Source organism: Chiloscyllium plagiosum, unplaced genomic scaffold, assembly GCF_037043375.1.
Source record: "Chiloscyllium plagiosum isolate Xiang-an unplaced genomic scaffold, Cpla_swu_hap1 HiC_scaffold_3, whole genome shotgun sequence".
NCBI classification, from domain to species: Eukaryota; Metazoa; Chordata; class Chondrichthyes; order Orectolobiformes; family Hemiscylliidae; genus Chiloscyllium; species Chiloscyllium plagiosum.
The window spans coordinates 17,836,201-17,859,835 of record NW_028270141.1 but is presented as its reverse complement, the minus strand read 5'-3'; the positions used below and the strand labels follow the sequence as shown (position 1 = coordinate 17,859,835).

Genomic DNA, 23,635 nt, shown 5'->3' with positions numbered 1-23,635 from the left:
GGGCAGTGAGCGTGTGTTCTCTCATTCCCTGCTTGGTATTTCCCAAGCACCAAACAAGCCGGGACAGACCACACTGGCCGCTTTGGACCTCCAGCCGCTTGCGGTAAGGGGTATTTTTTGTGTGTGTGTGTGCGTGTGATCTATTTGTTTCCTCTTCTGCGTGCAGGTAAAGTTTTTGTTTGTCTGTTGTGACATGCTGCAAGCCATTCAAGGCAAAATAAAATAGTGGAGCGTTCATCTAAACCGAGGAGCTTGTTGGGACCGGGGTTTAAGCACGCTTTGTCTCGGCTTACTTCTGTTGAATCAGTGAGTTCGATCACAGCTTGGAAATGATGGTAGTAGTGGGTGAGTGACTTAATGGTGAATGTGTCCTCCCCCCATCACCCTGGACACAATAATCAAGATTGAGAACTCGATTTCTCTTCGCGGCAATTTATTTTTGACATCTCGTGAAATTAACTAACTTTTGAACCTGCTGACTGCAGCTATGACAGTGCACTGCAATCTAAAATACTCGCTATCCTCTTCCACCAGTTGAAAGAAGCGCGTAATGCTGGAGCTTGGGAACTTGCTTGCTTGGGGATCGTGAGCTTCGGTTGATTTGTTTTTGTTTCTTGTTAAACGTTTCTTGTTAAACTGTTACAGACCGAAGTGTTGTTAGTTGGTAGCTATTTGTAAGTAACAGTTGCCACTTGTATTCTCAACTAAGACATCAACAATGAGCATGATCTTTCACAGCTCTATGTAATGACGGGTTACTGAAGAGTGGCGAGGAAATTCAGCATTCTATTGCCATTGTTCTGCTGACTTCTTGCAATTGAAGAATTTCGAGTGTTGCTGGCTAGCCTTTGGAGCAAGGCCCCCTCAGGCGCTGGTTTATCTTACAACTATCGGGATTGCATGGAGCATGAGTACGCTTGTGAGTTATTGTCGAACGGGCACGATCATTCCCAAATCGATATTGCAGTCTGTTCCCTCCACGTGTTTGCTTTTGCCATTTCGCGAGTGGTCATTAACATTCTGAGAAATACTGCTATTGCACTTACCTAAACTCTTCCCTGTGGCACATTTGAATTCTGTATCATAGTGGCATGGACGAAGGTGTTCACTGCTAATCCTCTGCAGAATATTTCGGAGGAGCCTGTCACTAACAGTAGTTGCATTGCTTTGTTGATATCGCCAGTAAGATCTGGTGCAACTATATTTCGGTTAGCAACGTTTTAAATGTCCAACCTTAAAACGAAAACTTCTTGAACTGGCTGCACGAGTTTGCTTTTGTATAAACACATTGAAATGAATTTCTTACGGTATTCATACATTAAAATATATTTTCTTAAAATATTTTGAAAAACAGTGCTAACGCCATGTTAGCACTCAGTAAGTTGTTGTAAATAGTTCAGCTTAAATACATGGCTTTGACCTGGATTAATTTCAGCATGGTGATATTGACCATTTGTCTCAGTCTGTGTTAGCAGTTTGTTCAAGAGCTGCCCTCCTGCTGTTTAGTCCATTTTATTCTGCTTCAATATTAATTTTTGTTTCCTTTAAAAGATGCAACGATCTCTACATTTAAACTGTTCCCTGTACAAAGCATTTCTTGCTCCAACAACAGGACAGAGATTTTTGTTTCTCTCGTATCTCCGCATTTTTAGTGACAATTTGAAATTAAGAAATTTGTTTAGCCATTCTAACTAGGTGCAAGAGCATCTTTGAATTAATCTGAAATAAAACTGTCATGTTTAAAACCTCTTGAATCTCATTTTAGCCTTCCTTGCTGTTTTGGAAATATTCCCAGTGTTTGAAGTTGTTGAGCAAGAGTTGGTCAATGGGTTCTTCACTATCTTTTGTTTCAGAATAATTTTGTGCATATGATATTCAGATGGATTCTCTAGTCCAAACAATTCCTACTTGGTTATTTTTCCAAGACGTATTACAATTAACAAAAGTAAATAAGATATTGAGAGAAGCAGATAAGACCAATTGAAGATGGCTGTGACATGGTATTTCATCAGGTCACTTAATACTGAGTGCACCATAGCAACAGTTACTGTCACGCTGAATACTGAGTATGCTGGTGCTTTCTATTTAAAGTAAGTGCTCACAAATAATATCTTTGAAAATAAATAGCACGCAATGATGTTTTGTTACTGTTGTCCATGTGAAAATATTAATCTGAGGCTTTTATCTTAACAAAATAGGAATTTGTACTTTATAGGTATTTTAAATGTGATCTTTAAGTACAATTTGCAATATTTTGGGCTGAACATGGAGTGATTATGTCTACTGGCAAATGGCTCCTGTGCAGCTGCAGCCCATGATTGCATCTAGCTGCAGCAGGCTGTATCAGCATGTGCGTATGCCACTACATCATCAGCAAGGGATGAAGGGACCAGGAAGGTGGAGGCTGCAGTTGATAAAATGGAGCTTCATCTCCTTGGTGGTCTCCTTGACTACCACTTGTTCAGCATGCTGCTTCCCAGCTCCCTCCAGCTTCTGCACTATCCAGGGCAAGGCTCTATCCAGAACAGGGGGGCTGTGCCTGGAGGCTGGGGCTGCTCACATGCCTGTCCAGTCTTCTCCATTTCTGCCTGTGTTCCCCCTGACTCAGATCCACCTACTCATACAGATGTGACTGTGCCTGATAAAATGGCTGCAGACATGTGGATGGATGAGATATCAGGATGTCAACTGGTCAGAATGTTGTGTTCCTGCATGTACAAGCTCATTTCTCCAATTCACAATAAACACGGTCTGTAGAATACTTCTACCGCTGTTTCTGCCAATGTTTTCCTTTCTGATCTTTTGTGAATATATAGACCTTAGTAACATATGTTTCCCAAATATTACTTCCACTCTGATACTTCATCCAAGCCCTTCCTAATGAAGGGCTTTTGCCTGAAACGTCGGCTCTCCTGGTCCTCTGATGCTGCCTGACCTACAGAGCTTTTCCAGCAGTACTCTCTCGACTCTAATCTCCAGCATCTGCAGTTTTTACTTTCGCCTACTTCAGTGTTCATTTATTATGTGACTTCCAGAATAATGTCCACAGTAATTCAACTGCAGAGAGATATCACAATTGAACCTCTTCCTGTCCTTCAAAGTTAACACACACAAGCATCGGCAGTCAGAGTAAACTAAATTAACTAGAATTCAGCCATCACCAACTTGAAATTACCGTACTCACTATAGCCTCTGTTGAACTATTTGTTTGCTGAGTCATTGCCATGTGATAGTTAACTTATTGTACTATTTGTAAAAGCATCTGAAAATTTGATATCTGTGAGGAACATGGTGAATATAACTTCCATCAGATTTTTCTTGCTGAAGATTGCATCTTTGAACTCTGAAATACCCTCATTCTTAAGATTGAGTCACTTAGGTAGCCATTATGGACAGGGGAGCTCTTATTGTGAAATTCTTGCATGTTATAAGTTTCTCAGTGAATGACGATAGTAATGGGCTTGTGTGTGATCTACTAAGCCAGATGGACCATTTAGATCCTTGGTTCATGCACTGGCCTTTACTGAGTCATACAGCTGTTTAGCGTAGAAACAGATCCTTTGGTCCAACTTGTCCATATCTTAAATTAATCTAGTCTCAATTGCCAGCATTTGATTCATATCCTTCTAAACTCTTTCTATTCATGTAGCCATCAGACGCTTTTTAAATGTTGTCATTGTACCAGCCTCCACCACTTCCTCTGTCAGCTCCTTCCATACATGTACCACCCTCTGTGTGAAAAATTGTCTCTTAGGTCCCTTTTATATCTTTCCTAAATAATGTTCAACCTATGCCCTCTGGTTATGGAATTCTCCACCCATGGAAAAAGGCCTTGGTTATTAATCCTATCCATGCCGCTCATGATATTATAAACCTCTATAAGGTCACCCTTTAACCTCTGACACTTTAGGGAGAATAGCCCCTCCTATTCAGAATCTCACATAGCTCAAACCCTCCACCCCGGCAGCATTCTTGTAAATCTTTTTCTGCACCCTTTCATGTTTAACAACATCTTTCCTTTAGCAGAGTGACCAAATTAACCACGGTATTCCAAAAGTGGCTGAATCAATGTGCTGTACAGTTGCAACATGACATCCCACCTCCTATACTATGCACTGACCAATAAAGGCAAATGCCTTCTTCACTATCCTGTCTGTGACTCCACCTTCAAGGAAATATGAACCTGCACCTCAAGGTCTCTTTGGCAATGCTCTCCAGTATTTGATATCAACTGAGGTAGTAGAGGACAGTAATAGGCATCAATGTTACAGGGCTCGCAAAGTAAATAAATCCTTTTTGTCTTTTTATTGTAATGTAGCACAGTTTTTGGAATCTAAAGGCCTAGGTGAAAGAAAAATCTGGAAACATGAGTTCAAATTCCGTCATGATAGGTGGGGAATTTCAAATCTGCAATTTAACTAAATCTGGACTCAAAGTATTGTATCAGAAATGGTGACCATATGACTTGAGACCGATAGCAATGCAGGTCACTGTTAACTCTTTTCTGACATGATCTGGAAAGTCACTCAGTTGTTAAGAAGATAGCTTACCATTTCCTTCATGAGGATAATTAAGGATGGGCAATAAATGCTGGTCTTGCTGGTAACACCTACATCCTGTGAAAGAATAAAAAGAAGCAATTGTGTCATGACTGGAAAACAACAGCACAGAAGATAAAATTGCATTGAAGTGTGGTAATCTGGCCAATTTAAGGTCAAGCACAAGAAAGTTGTTCAAAAGCCTGGTTTCCACAAATAAGCCACTGTTCTGAATAGCGTACTTAGGTTGTCAGTCCTATCGGAAGAAGAAGATTCTTCTCCCAGGCTCATTCTTACAACCCATAATGATGTTCTCAAATTTCATTGAAAACCAGCAAACTTTGTCTATTTATAACTATGAAACAAAACCAAACCAGCAACTGCAGATTGATTGACGAACTAATGAACTAGCTAACAGGGATTAATTTAGTTTGGGAAACTTGGTTGGCATGAATGAGTTGTATTGAAGGGTCTGTTTCTGTGTTGTATGACTCTATGAGACTAACTAGCAAAATTAATTCTCTCATGCACCTTGGGTTAATAGAGAAAACACAAAACTTGAGTCAAAACTTCAATTTGCTCTTTGTATTGGCTCCAGAGCAAATTAGCTTCATTAAATTGTCCCAAAATTGAGTCACCAGCTCAATAATTAGAATAGTAGCTTTTGTACAGCTTCTGACCAGCTGCAACATTTTACTTTATAGTGAAGCTTGCTTCAGAAGTCGTCATAATCCTTAAGATTTTAACAGGATGCAAATATGAAGTCTTGGAAAAGGACCTTTTCTTTATAATTCCACCAAGGCAAGGGGACTTGGTCCTGATTTTGCTTCTGCATTTCATTAACCTGGTGAAGGTTAACAAAATTACCATTGAGTATTGCTGGAAAGAGAGGTACACTGCTAAAGTGTTTTGCCTGGAATGCATCGTAACAGTTGTAAGAACACCAAATTTCTTTTTACTTCAAAAGAAATGGTGCTGATTGCAAACTTGCTTCTGAATATTTGAGGTGTTGATTTGGAGAATATGTGAGGGAGCATGTTCTGATAAACTTAATGAAAGCATTAAAAGAAGACTTGTTTCTTTCCCTGCGGATGACTGACTCATCTGTAGTGATTGTAATCAGTTCAGCCAGCTGGACCTCATACAATATGAATTCCCTGGCTGGGGGTGTTAGCCTGATCCAAATAGGGGGCACTGACTGACAGATAAAAAGGTGAGTATCGAGATTCTGGCACTCTGATAGCTGACTCTGAAGAGGCCGTATACTCAAGGACTGTTCATGTGCAAATAAAGGGTGACTTGGTGACAGGATATCAGCCTCTGTGCTGTTATTTCAACATCCTCACACTTAATTGCACATAGCTTCTGGGATGAGTAGGTAAGCAACACTGCAAGCCTGATTGATGGCCATAAATTAGTTGTAATTTTATTTTATCTTAGGATTGTTCGGTTAGTGTTGAGAGTGTGGTGCTGGAAAAGCACAGCAGGTCAGGCAAGATCCGAGGAGCAGGAGAATTGACAGTTTGGGCAAAAGCCCTTCATCAGGAATTCTCCTGCTCCTCGGATGCTGCCCGTCTTGCTGTGCTTTTCCAGCACCGCACTCTTGACTTCTAATTGTCAGCACCTACAGTCCTTACTTTCTGCCCTGTTCGCTAAGTGTTGTCCACTATATAATCATGTCTAATATTAGATATTACATTCTGAGTTTCTTAAGTACTATTTAATCTGTACTACCAATTGAGGCATACCATTGTTTTCTTTGCTAATGACAGTTGGAATTAAAGGCCACATAGAATTATTGTCAGCGCAAAAAAAATCAAGTCTGTAAAGTGAATATTTTTGCATGAGGCTGTGATTTCCTGATAGGGATTCAGTTGTTAGTGTTCTTTCTCTATGTAACAGGTTTTTGTGATATAAGATTAATTACTGGTTGCTTGAATGTCCATTAAAATCAAAGCTAAATCTGTGACTTTCCAGTGCACTTTGGTTTATCTGTTTGGAAATTAAAGATATGCTTGTGTTCTAATGAGCAGAAGACCATGAGATAGAAGAAAGCACAACTGCCATGGATAATAGTACCTCTGATGGTCATATGATTATTGGTAACCTTGCATCTTTGTATTTTACTTTGATTTTATGTTAATTGATGGTTGCTTACTTAAAGTGTCATTGAGTCATAGAGATGTACAGCATGGAAACAGACCCTTTGGTCCAACGTGTCCAAGCCGACCAGATATCCTAAATTAATCTAGTCCCATTTGCCAATACTTGGCCCATAATCCCTCTAAACCTTTCCTATTCATATAGTCATCCAGATGCCTTTTAAATGTTGTAATTGTACCAGTCTCCACTTCCTCCTCTGGTAGCTCATTCCATATATGTACTGCCCTCTGCATGAAAAAGTTGCCTCCTAGCTCCCTTTTAAATCTTTTACCATCTCACCCTAAACCTATGCCCTCTAGTTTTGGAGTTCCTCACCCCAGGGGCAAACACATGTAATAACCATTGAGATCTTTTTTTGTGACATTAGTCATTGTTGCAGTTATCTGAAAACTTGCTACTTCATTGTGGATTTTCACTGAAGTCTTTTTGCATTGGTAGTTATTATTTTCCATTTTATACATTTTCTGTTGTCCAGAAAACCATTATTGTGGCCGCAGCTTATCGGATGAAGGGTCTGCTTTTTGTTCCTCCAGTTGTTATTCCCACAGGGAGCACTATTCCCATATGAGAGGACATTGTGAAATAACACTGTTATTTCTTGGATATGTTACATTAGAAGCACTGTCCATAGAAGAATGGGTGTGACACTTGCATAAAGTAATGACTGTAAACATGTCCTCACAGTTCCAATGTCTGTATTTACCAAAATAAAGTTAGGATGATATTTTGTCAAGAACTGAAGTACTGCTTTATATTAAATGTTTGCAGCCATGGTTTTCAATCTAACATTCATATCATGACCCTATAAGGTACAACTATGTCTAGTGCCACTGAGAGGGTCATCGTAACCCATTGGTGCTTGGTCAAGGAATAGGATAGGAAAATCAAAAGGAGGAAGAGACTAAATGAATGTTAGTGTTATGAGTGACCTGTTCTTTTAGTAGGTGCATTATGACATGTCATAAGATGTATTTACTGTTTTGATAGTTACCATATATACTCGTGTAAAGGTCGATCTCATATAAAAGTCGACCCCTTATTTTTGGCCAAAAAACCTTGTATTTTCCATATATCTCATGTAAAGGTTGACCCTCCAATATCACATTATAAATGTCTTACAAAGGAAACTGCGTGTTCCCATTAACCCATTTAAATGAAATCACATTCATTCATTCATACTGGTAACTCTACTCATTACTCTTTGTTTACTATATTGTTTACCAATTTCATTCATTCATTCATAAATCTACTAAGCCCACTTGGTTTACTACAGCACGTTTTGATTCATTCAGACCTGTACTAAGTCTATTGGTACTTATTGCACTTTGTTCACTATACCTGCAAAAGTTAATATTGTTAAAAAGTTAATCATTTTAATTGTGCCATAATATGTGAATAGAAGTGTGATATATTAGCTACATATATCTTTAATTCTTCGACAAATTTGTTAATGTTGCTGAGGTTCATTACATGTGAGAGTAAATGGGAGGGAAACGGAAGAATTTGGCGAGGAAGTTCAAGACGCTTACATATTCCGATAGTAATCAATGTTTCATTTTAAGTGTGCCATTATACCAGGCCATGACAATGTTGAACAGTGTGACTTTGCAGGATTTCAATGAATCTTTGACATGTTAAATTTTTATCCTGGTATGTACAAATAAAAGTTCCTACCAGTAATTCAGCCTTGTTTCTTTTGCTTTTACCTGGTAATTACCTTTACCGTAATTCATTGTATTTTTCTTCTTTACCCGGGATTAGTTGAGCGATCCAATCAACTTCTGCTAATAATACGGTATTTCGAACTGCAGAATGAATTTCAGCCCCTCAAAACTAGTGCTTGTGTGATAGTCGACCCTATAAATTGAACCTTTAAAGATAATCTAACAAATTCGACTTTTACAGATTATATACAGTGGTTGAAATTCAGTCTAATGTTCTTGCTGATTTTAAATTGAAATTGTGTTAATATAGTCTCATAGCTCCTTCTTCAATATATTTTGGCTTGGTATTTTCTTTTATGTATTTGCTTCTTATGCTAGTTGACTGCTTTGAAGTTACAGTTGTTTCTAGGCATGTTGATCTTCCAGTGATTTGAATTAACTTTACCCAAAATCCTAGTTAAGTTAATCTTTTGTTCAGTCTCTCTTGCTTTGCTTTTGTTTGTTTCCAGTTGAGCATTGTATGGTATGATTAAGCATGCAGTTCAGTGCAAATGTTCATTTTCCGCGTGATGTAAATATCATTGTTATTCACTTTTGAGTTAATTCAATAGTCCATGAGTGTGATTTTGCCACACCAATCTAGTTTATTTACAATTCAATATTGAAAATATCAGAGGATTGGGACAACAATGTGCTATCAACCTCAAAGCGTCTCCAGATTTTACTGTTAACAGGGAAATTATGGCAAATCCTGTTTTGCTTCCAGAAAGTTGCCCACAAAGATAGAGTGATGTTTTTAATGTGAATTTCCTCTTGCGTGAGGCCAATTGAAATCTGGTACCAAGAAAATGGACTCATGTGACAAGCAACAATGCTATCAGCAAGCAGAGTAGGCCAATCACATTGAAGAATTCTCACAGACTGAAAACCAGGAAGTAAAATGTCCTGATTCTCCTTCAATTTTGACCATATTGCGTAGAGCACAAAATAAAATAGGTAAAAGTAACACCATAATATGGTGATCATTTTCATAATAGAGAAATTTGATATTTAAAAAATGTAAGATTAGTTTTAGAGAACCATAGATGTTTTACAGCAGTAGCTATGAACTTAGTATGAAGTTTAAATACTCAACTAAACCATGGGATATGGGCCAGGTGCTGGCAGGTTGGACTAGATTGGGTTGGGATATCTGGTCGGCATGGACGAGTTGGACCGAAGGGTCTGTTTCCACGCTGTACATCTTGATGACTCCATGATGAGTGGAAACGATATTGATTACGATGTCTGTTTTTCAAGAACTTTTACAGATAGACTAATAATATAAAGGAATATCATGAAATGATAAAAGGAGGGAATGAGAAAGTGTATAAGGTATGAGCAGGGAAAGAGTTAAGTTTAGACTTTTGTGAAACAAAAGGTTCAACTAGCATGACTTGGGTCAGATAAGAACTTGCAGTAAATAATGAGGTACTGGAGGCAAGGGTAGTGGGTTAACGAGGTGAAAAAGCATTCATTATGTAAAGCCATTAAACAAAATTAAGAAGCATTCAGTATGTAAAGTCAGTTAACAAGGTGAAAAGCATTCATTATGCGAAGCCAGTTAACCAAGTAAAGAACATTAATTGTATAACGCTAGATGACTTAATCTTTACTATTAACACTCACTGATTGTAATGGGCACCTAATCAATATGTACATTGCCTTACCTGGATGCTCCTCCCTGTAAATGACTATAGAATTAGAGAAACTGCTGTTCAAGAGAAGACTGAGAACTCATGTCTCTGTGCACATGGGTGATCATTCTCTCTCCCTCCAGGGCCGGGAATAAAGTTGAAGGAGGCAAAGCCATACTGTGTCTCTGAGCGTTTTGCTTGGGGATGGGGAAATGGGATGACAATATTGGCGTAGTCGACAGGATCCAAACGAATAGTTATGATTGGATGGTGTCAGCAATCGCCCACAACATCAGTGTCTCGAGATAGAAGACCTCACAAGATAAGATTTAACCTTGGTCCCTCTCGATATTCCTGTGTGCTGGAGGCCGTCCCCTCATTCAATCGCTCCTCGACTAGTAATTAGTTCAGTCAAAAGACACAGTTTCTCAAGTTGCTGACAAACAGAGGTTTGAGTTCTCTGTGCTATACTGGGGAGGCTGGGGTTAAATTGAGGTTCAAGTCCTCTGAGTTTAATTTGAGGGTTGAGTCTTCCCTGCATTATTGGGGTTTGAATCCCCGGGTTAAATTGAAGTTCAAGTTCTCTGCACATATGAGGTTCGAATCCTCCGCGATGTATGGAGGGGGTTTAATTGAGGTTCAAGTCCTCCAGGCAGTATTGGGGGGGGGGTGTTTAATTGAGGTCCAAGTCCTCCACACTGTATTGGGGTTTGAGTCCCCTGGGTTAATTTGAGGTTCGAGTCCTTCAAGCTTTATTGGGGTTCAAGTTCCCTGGGTTAAATTGAGGTTTAAACCCCAATACTTTGCAGAGGACTTAAACCTCAAATTAACCCAGGGAACATGAACCCCAATAAAGCTTGAAGGACTCGAACCTCAAATTAACCCAGGGGACTCAAACCCCAATACTTTGCAGAGGACTTGAGTCTCCTGGGTTAATATGGGGTTCGAATCCTCCACGATGTATTGAGGGGGTTTAATTGAGGTTCAAGTCCTTTGCACAGTTTTGGGGGGGGGGTTTAATTGAGGTTCAGCTCCTCCATGCAGTGTTGGGGTTCGAGTTCCCTGGCTTAATTTGAGGTTTGAGTCCTCTGTGCCATATTGGGGTTCAAGTCCTCAGCGCAGTATTGGGGTTTGAGTCCCCTGGGTTTATTTGGGGTTCGAGTCCCCTGGGTTTACTTGGGGTTTGAGTCCTCAAAGTGCTGGCAAACAAGGGTTCGAGTTCTCTGTGTTTAAGTGGGATTCGAATCCTTTGTGTTTAATTGAGATTCGAGTCCTCTGTGTTTGATTGCGGTTTGAGCCCCCATGAGAAGTAAAGTGAGAAAGGGGTTAAAGTCCCCTAGTGGCCAAATTTGAGGCTCTGCAAGTCTTTGCTCTGGGAGAAGAGAATGGCTGACACTGTGGTGCCATGTGGTCCTCTGTGAGGGCTTTCTCTTTTTATAAGTGTAATTTCAGTGAGAGTATGCAAAACAAAAACAAGAAACGCTGAAATTAAGGTTGTGCTAATACTTGGGCTGAAAAAGTAAAGTTTCAATGTAAATTGTGCCATGCTCAGAGTGTTTGATGTTTAAAATTTGTTGGTTTGTTAAAATACTGGTTCAGAAAATCCTTTTAAGTAACTGCTTTGCCTTGTTTGAATCAGGATCTCAATTCAATATTTTGTCTGCTATGTAATGAGGAAGATTTTGTTTTTACAACGAAATTGTACAACATTATGTCCTTTTAAAAATGATCAAACTTGAAACCTTAAAACAAATTGATTGAGGGCCTTGAGTGCCTGATTTGTTTGAAATTCTGTAATGCCTTTTGAAAAAAACAATTGGGTCACTGGTCATGCTTTAGCCAGATGAGAGTATTGCATTAAAATATCTTTGCTGCTCCTGTGTTTTTAATGCAGAGTGTTCACAAAAGGAAGAGTGCATTTTGAGCTTGATGTTTTGTTAACTTTCTCTGGAGAATATGAGAACATAGAACACAGAACATTACAACGCAGTACAGGCCCTTCGGCCCTCGATGTTGCGCCGTCCTGTCATACTAATCTGAAGCCCATCCCACCCACACTATTCCATGTATGTCCATATGCCTGTCCAATGACGACTTAAATGCATTTAAACTTGGCGAATTTACTACCGATGCAGGCAAAGCATTCCATACCCTTACTACGCTCTGAGTAAAGAAACTACCTCTGACATCTGTCTTATACCTATCTCCCCTCACTTTAAATTTGTGTTCCCTCGTGTTTGCCGTCCCCATACTTGAACTCGAGGCTGAGCTGTTTCAGTTCTGTTAATTATTGCTAAGACTTCATTGGCCCCCTTCATATTGCAAATGCAAAGAATGCAGATCTCTACCAAAGTTGCCACTGTAGTTCCAACTTTTATTTGGGAATTTTCCTTTGGAGAACACATTTTACAATATTCTGCATTTATTTGCCATGAATATTCAAGATTTAAATCTGAACTGAGACTGCCTCTTCAATTGCTAAAGCACAGGAAACATTTTGTTGTTTTCTTGCTGTTCCAGACTTTTGAAATACTTTACCTGGCAGCTTTCACATTAGCTAAATATCAATTTGTTAAAGGAAAATAATTTTTGAATAACCCCAAGGGGATTGATTTTAGGATAATTGATTGTTGTTTATAATTATGACTGAATTATTTAGACAGTACAAATTAGCTGTTAATGGATTGTATAAAACTTGATAATGTCATAAATAGTGAACAGAGTAACAGACTTCAAGATGACTGAGAATGCTGAAATAGGCAGACGCAATTTAGTGTCGTTAAATGTGTGCCTGTCTTCATACTGGTAACCACCTTGGCAAGAAAGGAATGAGAGGGAAAATGCAAAGATAATTTCAGCAGCTGACATCTTCTCTAGAGTTTCTCCATTCATGCCTTTGGACCACAGAACACCCCTCCACAACCTCATCCAACAGATTCAAACAGCTCCCCAGTCTTGAGTATGAAAAGTGAAGAAATTAACAACAGTGAAGAGGAGGTCGGTACGCTTTTTGCCAGTGGCCTTCCGAGAGACATTAAACCATACGAGCTTTATCTTGTTTTTCTATCATTTAAGGGATATGAAGGTTCATTGATCAAGCTAACATCACAACAGCCAGTTGGCTTTGTTACATTTAACAGCAGAGTGGGAGCTGAAGCAGCAAAGAATGCTGCATTCACCTATCCTGCTGCTGCAGCTGCTGCACTGCACACTCAGATGCACTGGTAAACTCCATTGGAAGCATCTCCGGAACGGTGGAAGTCTTGTCAGTTTTGTGAAGCATTTAATTGGTTTTATCCAAGAATTCAGATTTCTCCATGGAGTGGTGTGCAAGGACAGACTGAATTCTGTTTTCACGTTGGACTTTACTGATGGAGATTTTGGAGAACTGACTCGTTTCCACTCGACTTGGAGAGGATGGAGTGGTCACTACGGACCGTGGATTTATGAACTTTACTGGTGAATTTATTTCAACAAGGGAGGATTCTTCAAGTTCTATCTACTGTAACAGACTAGTTTTTTTTGTTATAATTATTGTATGCTGAGCATCAACAACTTGCTTAAATACTGGCTGTCAGAGTCTTATGAAAACCAATAATGCTATTGGTTATCATGAAATGATAAAAGGAGGGAATGAGAAAGTGTATAAGGTAGAAGAAGGCAGGGAAAGAATTAAGTTTTGAGTTTTATGAAACAAAAGGTTCAACTAGCATAACTTAGATCAAATAAAACTTGCAATAAACAATGAGGTGCTGGAGGTAAGGGTAGTGACTTAAGGTGAAAAAGCATTAATTTTGTCAAGCCATTTAACAAGATGAAGAAGACTTGTTAACTGACTTCACATACTGAATTCTTCTTCATTTTGTTAAATGGCTTGACATAATGAATGCTTTTTCACCTTGTTAACCCACTAGCCTTGCCTCCAACACCTCATTATTTACTGCAAGTTCTTATCTGAACCAAGTCATGCGAGTTGAACCTTTTGTTTGACAAACTCAAAACTTAACTCTTTCTTTACCTGGTCACACTTTCTCAGAATAAATTTTCATCATTTCAATGATTTTCTACTTATTTACAATATAACGGTATTTCAACAATGTACCTTAAAGAGAAGCTTAGAATCACTGACAGTAACTTCCTGATTTCCATGTTTTACTAACTGTGTGCAAACTCCAGAAACATTATCAGTTATGAAGGAATGATAAGCTCGTGCACTGCCTGATAACGTTGCCAATTTGATCTTGCTTCCCATACCAGATGGAGGGAGTGCAATAAAGGTTTACCAAACTGATTCTTGGGATGACCGGTCTGATATATGAAGAAAAACCTAGGCCTATATTCCTTAGAGTTTAGAATATTGATGAGGATCTCACAGAAACCTATAAAATTCTAACAGGACTAGACTGGGTAAACACAGGAAGGATGGCTGTGACCAGGACTGGGGGTGCCAGTCTAAGACTACAGGGTAGGCCATTTAGAATTGAGATGAAGAAAAATGTTGTCTCCCAGAGAGTGGTCCGTGGAATTCTTTACCATAGAATACGATTGAGACCAAACCATTGACATTTTCATGAAGGAGTTATATATAATTCTTCGTGTTAAAAGGATCAAAGAATAAGGCAAGAAAGTGGGAAAGGTGTAATAAACTGAATGGTCTGCCATGATCACATTAAATGGTAGAGAAGTCTTGAAGGGCGGAATGATCTACTTCTGCTCCTATTTTCTTTATTCCTAATTTCCAGATTAGTTAGCTCTTGGGACCTATTTCACTTTGATAGCATGAGTTTTTCAGCCATAATCAACAATACTCAGGTAATCAACAACAACCCCAGGAAAAGAGAGAATGACTACAATAGTCTTGGTATCCGTGAATGATTTTAGAAATTGTGTTTGAGACGATGAGAACTTTGGTTATTTAGGCTATGCCAATTACACTTTATAAATTGTAGTCATGAAGGGTAGCTCACAATGTTGATGGAATACAGGCAAAGGAACTGTAATCAAGATGCTGATGAAACATTATCCAAAGAGTTACCTGAGCAAAGATAGTGGAGACATAATGAAATAGTTTGTTCAAAGCCAAGGATAGAAAATGAGCTGTATTTTGTAAAAATTGGAAATTTAAGAAGAGACAGTGCAGGAGTTATAAAGTTGCAAGGTTGAATGCTGAGGCTGATTTGATGGAAACATTTTACAAGTCAAATTGTTCTTGTACTTCATACATATCAAATATGAGGACTCTGATGAGTTTTATGATTTCTTTAGAATAATACGGCTGAACCTTCTTGGTTGCTACTGGAAATAACTGCAGTATTTGGAACCTTTGGAAAACTGTCCAGAACAGAGGCAAGTGCAACAATACAATTAAATCTGCTTTCACCTCTTTCATTATTGGCTTGACAGGATTAAGAACACTGTAAGTACTGATAAGGCTTGAAAGCAAATTTAATTTCATTCCCAAAATATTTGTGTTTTACTGCTGAAGGTACACTGAAGGTATCCGCAGAAGTGCTGATGAAATGGTTATTGTTGCCTTGTGGCTATTTTCCCAAAACCAAGAGGCCTCTTTTCCTAGTCACAATGCTGACTGAAACCTGCCCATTCTTGGTGGCCTGTGATTTTTCACCATGAACATTAGGCTCCCTGTCATATCCTACCTACTCCGAGTTGTTTGTAGTTACCTCAAAAATAATTTTCATATAGTTTTCATATAGAAAAATAGTTTTCATATGATGAAATATTTGTTAAGTTTATGGCTTTTTTTTCTGGTCAAGGGCTTTAGTGAATTATTTGATTTGTTTCAATGTATATCTTTGTATGCCAGCTTTCGAGATCAGAAAATAAATTAGAGCACGGAGAGTGGTGGCTGGTCAGTGGACAGAAAACAAAGTGGGATTAAATGGGTCATTTTTATTGGCAGTCAGTTTGTCTAGTGACCAGACCCTCAACGATCAGTGCTTGGGCCCCAACTATTTACAATATGTATTAATAATTTGGATAGGGGGATTAAATGTGATATTTCCATATCTGCAGCTGGCTCAAAACTAGATGGAAGTGTGATTGTGAGGTGGATGCTAGGAGAAGCTAAGTGATTGGGTGAAAATTTGGCAGATGGAATACCATGTGGATAAATATAAGGTTATTCACTTAGGTGGGAAACACAGTAATACAGAATATCTTAAATAGTGTGAGAGACTAGGAGGTGTTGAACGCCAAAGAGAGTTGGGTGTCCTTGGTCAAGTCTCTGTAAGTTAACATGCAGATACAGCAAGCAGTTCAGTTAATTCATTTGTTGATCTTCACTCCTGCATTCAAGTCCTATTTGCATTATAGACAGCACAGAAGAAACCCTTTGGCCAATTAAGTCTTTTTCTCAAAAAATAAACTATGACCTGCACTATTCTCACTTTGCTGTACTAAGCCCATAACCTTGAATGTAATAACATTTCAAGTGTTCAACCAAGTACTTTTTAAAGGTTGTGAGGTTTCCCGCCTCAGCTACCATTCCAGGCAGTGCATTCCAGATTCTCAGTACCCTCTGGGTGAAAATGTTTTTCCTGAAATTCCCTCTAAATCTCCTGCCTTTCACTTCAAAATTATGCTCCCTTGTTATTGACCCTTTGGCTAACACCTTCTTTCTATTCACCTTTTCCATGCTCCTCATAATCGTATACACTTCTATCAGGTCACCTCTCAACTTTCTCTGCTCCAACAAAAATAATCTGAGCTTCAATGGCTGTAAATTGGGAGAGGGGAATGCTCAAACTTGATCATTGAATCTCTGCAATATGGAAGCAGGCCATTCAGCCATTCAAGTCCACACCGCTCCTCCAAAGACCATCCCATCCAGACCCACCCACTTACTGTATCCATGTACCCCTGCATTTCCCATGGCTAAACCACCTAGCCTACACATCCTGAACACTACGGGCAATTTGGCATGGCCAGTTCACCTAACCTGCACATCTTTGGACGGTGGGAGGAAACCAGAGCACCCAGAGCAAATCCATGCAGACACAGGGGGAATGTGCAAACTCCACACAAGCAGTCGCCCAAGGCTGGAATCGATCCTGGGTCCCTGACTCTAAGAAGCAGCAGTGCTAATCACTGCACCACTATGCTGCCAACTACATGCTGGCCTTCATCACAAGAGGATTCAAGTACAGGGATAAGAATATCTTGCTCCAATTATACAAGGGATCGGTGAGGTCACACCTGAAAGTTTGTATGCATTTTTGGTCTCCTTATCTGAGGAAGGACGTTTTTGCTCCAGAGGGAGCGCAGCGAAGGATGACAGGACTGACATATGAGGAGAGATCGAGTCGGTTAGGCTTGTATTCCCTGCACTTCAGAAGAATGAGAGAGCATCTGACAGAAACCTATAAAAGTCTAACAGGACTAAGCAGGTTAGATGCAGGAGGATATTCCCAAACGTGAGGTAGTCCAGAGTCAGATGTCATAGTTTAAGGATAAGGGGTCAACCATTTAGGACTAAGATGAGAAATTCCTTCACCCAGAGAGTGGTGAGTGTGTGGAATTCATTACCACAGAAAGTGGGTCTGGCCAAAACATTGTGTTTTTAAGAAGGAGGTAGATATAGTTTTTGTGGCTAAAGGAATTAAGGGATATGACAGGAGGGCGGAATGAGGGTATTGAGCTTGATGACCAGCTATGATCATATTGAATGGAGGAGCAGGCTCGAGGGATTGAATGACCTATCTTGCTCCTATCTTTTTCTGTTTCTATTCAGCATCTCTTCATAGCTGAAATGCTCCATCCCAGGTAACATTCTCTGCATGTCCTCCTGAGCAATCACATCCTTCCTGTGATGTGGTGACTAGAAGTGCATGGACTAGCCTAGGTGTGGCTTAACAAAAGCTCTGCACAGATCCAGTATGACCTCCTTGCTCTTATAATCTATGCCACATTTGTTAAAGGCAAGTGTCTCGTAAGCCTTTTTAACCAACCTGTCCTGCCATCTTCAGTGATCTGTGGGCAAGTACCCCAACATCCCTGTGTTTCTCTAAGCTTCCGTTGTTCCTTCTTTCAAACTACATCACATTAATCGGGATTATATTCCATCTGCTACTGATATGCCCAAGCGAAAAATCCATTATGTCCTCATGTAACCAAACACCTTCTTTCTCACTGTCAACCACCCAGCCAATCTTTGTGTTATCCACAAACTTACTCATCATTCCCCCGCTCCCGACATTCTCATTTACATTATTTATGAATATCATGAAAAACAAGGACTCGGCACTGATCCATGTGCTACACCACTGCACACTGGGCTCCAGTCACACAAACAGCCTTCAACCAGTGCCCTCAGTCTCCTGCCACGAAGCCAATTTTGGATCCAACTTAACAAGTTACCCTGGATCCCATGAGCTTTTACCTTTTTCATCAGTTTCCCATGTGAAAGGCCTTTGTGGAATGCACATAATTCACATCTACCTTCATCCAAACACTTCGTCACCTCCTTGAAAAAGTCGACCAGATTTGTTAGGCATGACGTCCCTTTGACAAAGCGATGCTGACTGTCCCTGATCAATCCTTGACATTCTAAATGGAAATCAATTTTCTCTTCCACTATTTTCTCCAATAGTTTTCCTATCACTGATGTTAGACTCACTGGTCTATAGTTCTCTGTTCTATTTCTACCATCCTTCTTGTAAAATGGAACTACATTCACTCATCCCCTGTGACCAGAGTCAATTTTTAAAAATTGGGTCAGAACCCCTGTAATTTCCTCTCATCTCCCACAACAATCTAGGATACAACTGATCCGGACCTGGGGATTTTACCACTTTTAGATCTACCAAAACCTCCAATACCTCCATGTTTCTTGTCTCAATCTGCTGACGAACATTGCAGTTAATCTTCCTGAATTCTATACTTGCATCTTCCTTCTCCCAAGTAAAAATAGATGGCTTCACACATGGATTCCCCCTTTGATCCCTAATAAATAACACTCTTTCCTTTGTATTTTCTTACACTTGATATACTTGTTGAGCACCTTCGGATTCTCCCTAATCTTGCCTGCCAGCATGTTCTTATTCCCCCTCTTTGCTCTCTGAATTGCTTTCTTGAGCTCTCCCCTGCCCCCCTCCCCCCCCGTACTTCCTATACTCCTCTGTTGTGTCGCTCCCTTGGTACCTGTCATAGATAGCTCATTTCCTCTTTATCCAATCCTGAATATTCTTATTCATCATCTTCTAAGAAAGATAATAATATGCATGCTGGGAATCTGAAACAAAAGTAGCAAGTACTGGAAAAACTCAGTAGGTCTGGCAACATCTGTAGAGAGAAAAACAGAGTGAACATTTTGAGTCTGATATGACAATTCATCAGGGCTGAGAAGATTCTGAAGAAGAATCATATCAGGCTCCAAAAGCCAGACAAAGCCAACTTTTACCTTAAAGGTAGAAATGAAATATTGAGATAAATTATTCTAATCTTTGTTTTGACAAAGAAATAAAACAGAGCAGTTTTATTTCCTATTTCATGTTGATTCATTTCTAAATCTCAATAGCCTCACATTTTCAACAGAATGATTTATACAGCGGCGTATCAGGCAGAAAGTAACATCAACCTTAATTGCTGAGGTTGTTTAAGAATTGTTAAAAGGCTTTTTTTTTGCTGCACAATAACATAATGGATAACAAAGTCAATAATCTGTGCAATGGAACAAACAGGGGCTCAAACCTGAAAATTATTGAATCGTGAAGGAGCACGAATACTGAATGTGCTCATTATCGAATTCCTGCTACTGTTTTGAAAGGAATGTTCTTGATTTCGAGAGAGAAAAGCAGAGTTAACATTTCGAGTTCGGTATTACGCTTCTTCAGAAATGTCCTGAAGATCAGTCAGACTAGACTTGGAATGTTGACTCTGTTTCGTCTCTAAATCAAGAACATTGCTTTCAAAACATTTGTAAGAGGAATTTGATAATGAACGCATTCAGATGCTGCCAGCCAGACCTGCTGAGTTTCTTCAACATTCTCTGTGTTTATTTCAGATTTCCAGCATCCACTGTACTTTGTCTTTATTGTTCATTTGATGTTGGGGGCATCATTTGCAGTTTTTCAGATGATGCTAAGATTGGTTATTGATCAAGTGATCTCAATGTAATTTTGGTGATCAGAATAGTTTGAAGAAGTTGTGACTGTATTCCACTGTGAGTGGTCAAAGGGGAAGTTTGAAGATAATTTTCAAAATCATGAAGAATCTGGACGGAATAGATTGGGAGAAAATGTTCCCAGTGGTAAAGGATCCAGAACCAAACGGTACGGTTTTGTGAAAGAAGCAAGATGAGAAAAATCTTTCATCACTCGAACAATTGGGTTGGGTTTTGAATACACTGGCTGGAAGTGTGGTCGAAGCAGGTCATTAGGGACATTCAAGAAGGCATTGAGTGATTGTTCCTGTATAAGTAATGTGCAGGGTCATGGGATAAGGCGGGAGATTGGCACTAAGTCAAATATTCAGAGAACTGGTGACGACACAATGGGCTGAATGGCCTCATTGTGCACTGTAATCATTTTGCCATGAGAGACCAGGTTGATGCATGGAAAATGATGTTTAAGTTGATGTGTACTAGATTTTGCTAGTGGCTAGGATATTCAAATAGCCTTCAGGGAAAAGTACAAAAAATGGCTTAAGAAAGAACTTGTTCTAATAGCTGTCTAATGATATGTGACCTACATTATACTGTGGTGTTGGATATTTTGATCTGACATTTTCTTTTAAGACGATGTATACTGCTTTGTCCTAGAGTAACCAGACCTCGCCTAGATCTCACTTATAATACGGTGTCTAGATTTGATCTCCACACATGGTGAGTGATCTTGAGACCTTGGAAAATCTGTAGGATGTTGGTCACTAGAAAAACCTGATGTATACAGCAACCTAGTTATTAAGATAGGTTAAAAGAGTTGGCATTTTACACCTTGGGTAAGTGCAGACTTGGAGTGATCAGATTGAAGTTTATAAGATACTGAAGGAAATAATAGATTGTTTTCCAGTTGATTTTGTTTCAGTAAAGTAGATTAGGAAGGAACTAAATGTCAAGAGGTGTTCACTTCCAAGAGAATAGGGCAGCTGAGGAATAGGAGCTGGATAGTACAGTGGACAGTGACTTCCTTAGACCCTTCAGATGACAAGTTGGACCTACTTCTGTTCAGGGTCATATAACTGTTTTACAAATGGTAAGGGATGTTTCTGGAAATTTAAGGCAGGTGTATTTCCCTGGACTAGTTTTAATTGACTAAATGCTTGAGCAAAAAGTATCAAATATCATTTTTCCAGATTGACTTGAGTGTCTCTTCTACCTCTCCCAGTAGATAAAAAAGGTTTGAAAATGTCTGCAGTGTTATTCAAGTATCCCAATAGTGTGTGACTGACTGTGCTGGATCAAAGGATCTCTAGCTGTCTATCAATGTATATTCATTGTTATTTTAACTTGATGAACCTCTGTGTTTAAATAGTGGAGAGTGTATCTCAATGTAATTGTGTTTGTTTGTTAAAGTTTGGTCTAGTGCAATTGTCATTTGTCAAAGCAAACACTGTCATTTGTGGTTTGGGTTGAGTGCTGGAACCAATGTTTGTTTCTTCCATTTTAAATAAACAAGTTAAATAAAATTAGGGCAGTCAGCCTTTAAGTGGTATTGTAATTTTAAAAAATTGAATCATAAAAGAAGCTTAGCTGTTCAAATTCTAATATCAGTTGCAGGGGGGCTATTTATACACCCCAGCTGCTGTGGTGTCCATCCACTGTGGCAGTGTTGAAGCATATTGGAAGAGAATGCAAGCTCCCTCTCCAAAGACACCAGGTATGGACTTAAGTACAGAACAGAGGCAGGGAGGCAGTTAGGTGCAACAACCTATTGCACAGCCCATTCCCTGGAGCTGTTAGTGGTTTAGCAGCAGATCCTGATCTGCCTGCCCCACTCCACACCAGAGTCCCAAAATTGGGAGCATAGGGCTGAAGGACAGCTAAAAGCTTAACAATAGTTCCTTTTAAAAAAGAACAAACAAAACAGCATCTGTCGCCCATCACAATTTATATAAATGTGGTCGAAGGATTCCTCAAGGCTGCTAAAATGATATGTAACCTGGGCAGCAATGAACCTGTTGAAGCTGCTGTTGCGCAGGACTGCTTCAGGCAATACTCTTCGGTTCAGGTCCCTGATGCTAAGGGGCTGAACTCTCATGTAGTGAGCCCTCCAATGGGGACCAGACAAAGGGCAACCCTGACACACGCCTCAAAGTGAAGGGACACCATCAAGGGCAGTTCTTTTGCATCTCTTTACAAGCATGGAATCGTACTGCATCTGAAGGACATGGCAGGCAGTCTCGTCATTCATCTCATAATCGTCATGCTGACAGTACATAGACATGATTTGGAGATGCCAGTGTTGGACTGGGGTGTACAAAGTTAAAAATCACACAACACCAGCTTTATTTGGAAGGACTAGCTTTTGTAACCTTTCACAACCACCTGATGTAGGAGCAGCGCTCCAAAAGCTAGTGCTTCCACATAAACCTGTTGGACTATAACCTGCTGTTGTGTGATTTTTAACTTAGTACACAGGCAGTGTAAATAATGAATAACATGCAGAGAGAACAATGCCTGGTTTTCGGAAAATTCAACTTCATTGACAGCGGGGTTTGGACCACTGTAGCTAGCTTAGTAGGAATGTTTTCATGATCTAAAAGCTGTGATAGAATAGCTTTGGGGATCTTACCCAGAATTTCCAAATCCCAGTTCCACGGTCATATTCATAGACCATGGAAACAGACCCTTCAGTCCAACTAGTCTCACCTGCCTGCATTTGGCCCAGAACCCTCCAAACCTTTCCTATTCATGTACTTACCCAAATGACCTTTCAATGATGTAACTGTACCTTCATCCATAAATTTCACTGGCAGTGCATCCCACACACTAACCACTCTCTGTGTAAAAAAACTTTGCCTCTCATGCCCTTTTTAAATCTTTCTCCTCTCACCTTAACAATATGCCTCAGGCTTAAGCTTCCTCACGGCAGGGAAAAGGCTTTTGCTATCCACCTTCCTCAAGCCCCTCATGATTTTATAAACATCTATAAGATCACTCTCAACCTCCCACAACCCAGTGAAAATGGTCCCGGCCTATTTAACCTATTTTCATAACTCAAACAATCCGTTCATGGCAACATCCTGGTAAACCTTTTCTGAACCCTCTCCATTTTAATAGTATCCTCCCTATAACAGGGCAACCAGAACTGCACGCAGTAGTCCAGAAGAGGCCTCACAAACATCCCGTACAACTTCAACAGGAAGTCCCAAAACCTATACACAAAGATCTGGGTAAGAAAGGCAAGGCTGCCAAATGCCTTCTCAACCATCCTATCTACTTGTGGTGTAGATTTCAAAGAATTATGTATCTGAACCCATAGTCCCTGTCGTGCTCTGAATTTTACACCATTGTTCTCAGTAATCTCAAAGGCTAATTTCTGTGCAAATTTACAAAATGCCATTCATATTAATCAGTCTCAGAAATCATCATCCAATTCCTTTTACTGATCAGATGTTGCAAGGTGGTGTTTCCCTG

General features: G+C 39.6%; 1 protein-coding gene across 4 annotated transcripts in view; it reads left to right on the top strand.

Annotated features, from left to right (window-relative positions):
* Window positions 1-23,635, top strand: part of greb1 (growth regulating estrogen receptor binding 1) — a 324,923-nt gene continuing 301,288 nt past the window's right edge. For 3 of the 4 annotated variants that reach the window (XM_087977669.1, XM_043677653.2, XM_087977673.1), the window contains exon 1: window positions 1-103. The gene's annotated coding sequence lies outside the window, so the exon portion shown is untranslated. Of the gene's footprint in view, window positions 104-738; window positions 920-23,635 lie in introns of all 4 variants that reach the window. The other variant, XM_087977663.1, reaches the window with a different exon arrangement.